The 2,386-nt window shown below is 39.0% G+C and overlaps 1 pseudogene; it reads right to left on the reverse strand.

Annotated features, from left to right (window-relative positions):
* Positions 1-476: 476 nt before the first annotated feature.
* Positions 477-995, reverse strand: LOC116893887 (annotated as a pseudogene).
* Between the last annotated feature and the right edge of the window lie 1,391 nt (positions 996-2,386).

The following is a 2,386-nucleotide window of genomic DNA, read 5'->3' on the forward strand; positions in this document are numbered from 1 at the left end:
GTTTGTCTTGTATCTCATCTAAATGTACTTCATGACTGGTCAGATATTTAAAGGTACTTTCTAAATACAATTAATCATCCACATATAATCAAAAATTAAATAAAGGTTCTGGAAAGTACAATTTAACTATTGCTGCAATGTTTACTTAAAACTTTGTACATTTTGATAATTAAACATTTTAAACACTGAGTATTATTTTATAATTTAATATATACACATACAAATAATTTAAATTTTAGAGAAGTTATGAAAGTAATAGTAATTAGTTTAATTCTTAAAACAATATAGGATAGTTTGAATTATGAGAAATTTTTATTCAGTTCTTATTTAGTTTTTATTCATAATTATAAACTTAACTTTCAATCCAGCAAAGAACTTTAGAGCGAGCAGGAATTACAGGACACTGTGAGCATATGGGTTGAGGATGCTCTCTTAAGCTACAGAAGGAGTGGTTTGGTGGGTAAAATGCCTGCAATTCAAAAGAAATTAGAGTTGTCCACGTCAGACACGGTGATCGTCTTGCTGGTCTTGCCATTCCTGGACTCCATGGCTTCCACGATGTCCACGCCTTCTTTCATCTTCCCAAAGAGCACATGCCTGCCATCGAGCCATTCAGTCTCAGCAGTGCAGATAAAACAAAACAAAACAAAACTGGGAACCGTTTGTGTTTGGCCCAGGATTTGCCATGGACAAGATGCCAGCACCTGTATGCTTCAGGATGAAGTTCTCGCCCTCAAACTTCTGTCCGTAGGTAGACCGGCCACCAGTGCCATTATGGTGTGTGACGTTACCACCCTGGCACATGAATACTGGGTAATTCTGTGAAAAGAGAAATCCTGATAGCTAAATCCTTTCTCTCTAGTGCTCAGAGCCTGGAAGTTTTCTGCTGTCTTTGGAACTTTGTCTGCAAATGGCTCGAAGGAGAAGCGGCCCCAGGGCTTGCCATCAGCCATGATATCAAAGTACAGGGTGGGGTTGACCATGGCTGCAGCAAGTGGTGAAAAGCAACAGCAGCAACTGCTGAATTATGAGAAATTTATCATCACTTTTGAACAAATCAAAATGTTGCCCTAATAGTATTTCTCCAGGGTAAAATAATTTTAAAAACTCTAAATCATGATAAGTTCCTCTTTTATTTTGAAATTCAGAACTTTTCTTATTATCCATAGTTATAAAAAGAAAGGCTGTGTGCAAAGACATCTTCCAGGACTCATAAAAACAAAAACAGCCTAGTAACTTTTCCTTTATGTTAGGAAATATTTGCTATTTATCTCTATTCGATATTTTACTGTGCAAAAATGATGATTTTAAGTAATTCTTTAAGGTTTTCAAAAGGAAAAAGCAAGTAGAACCAAAATGTTGTATAAAGTCACACAACCAAATACACATTGCTTACTAAACACTGGAGTACAGACAAGAAGACAACTCCTATGTGAGACAAACGGCCTTATCTTTCAGGTAAGAAGGATGGATTTCTCACAAAGATTTATTTATTTTTTTTTTACTTTTTTCATAAAAGCTGTGTGTTAACTGAAGAATTGTGTTCATGTCCAAAGGACCCCTGCAGGTCCACAAAGTCCCCTTCTTGCATGTAAGAGGTCAGTATACAATTAGCTTTGTGCTCGGGAAACATGGTGAAGGGGCAGAAGTTGGCTTGGAAGTCGGGTATTTTAGGTTAAGATGATCTCACAAGAGCTGAATGGTCTGACTTAGAAGGATGATACTTGGGGAACTGTCTCCAAAATTTCCCCAAGGGACTGGGCAACATTACGTAGGAACAGTCAGACAAAAGAAAAGAAAGGCATTCTCAAGAACACAGGACAAGATCCAGAACCTCCTTAGGAGAAGGGGAGCCCAGGTGTGTGCTGGACAGGGCTGCTGCTTAAAGTCACCCAAGCCTAGGGATTGTCGTGTGCGGTGGGCTCAAAAGGCTAAGTTGGTAAAACCATGTCATCAGAATGTTCAAACCATACACTAGTGTGACTTCCAGACCTTGATTTTTTCAAACCAAATGTGAATTTCCATGCATCCTTTGCATCACTCAGGTGCCTCAGTCCTGTGGGAGAAGGATTCAGTTACCCAAGGAAAAGATTTCTCAAGAATACTCACTGAAGGGCTCCTGAGCTTTCTCACTCACAAGGCTGACTCAGGGAGCAGTGCTGGGGGTTGGCCCATTCTGTACTTGCCCTCTCTAAACAAACGGTGTTCCAGACACTCACAGCAAGTAGTCAGGCCAAAGGACCATGGGGAATGAAGTTAGAAAACAATTTTATCAAAGAACACTTGAAAATTCTGTCAGATAACAACCCAAAATATACTCTATTTCTAGCCACAAAGCTCCTAATGTCCACAGTATAACACACAGACCACATGAAGTTCAAGAAGA

Source organism: Rattus rattus, chromosome 1 (assembly GCF_011064425.1).
Source record: "Rattus rattus isolate New Zealand chromosome 1, Rrattus_CSIRO_v1, whole genome shotgun sequence".
Lineage (NCBI taxonomy): Eukaryota > Metazoa > Chordata > Mammalia > Rodentia > Muridae > Rattus > Rattus rattus.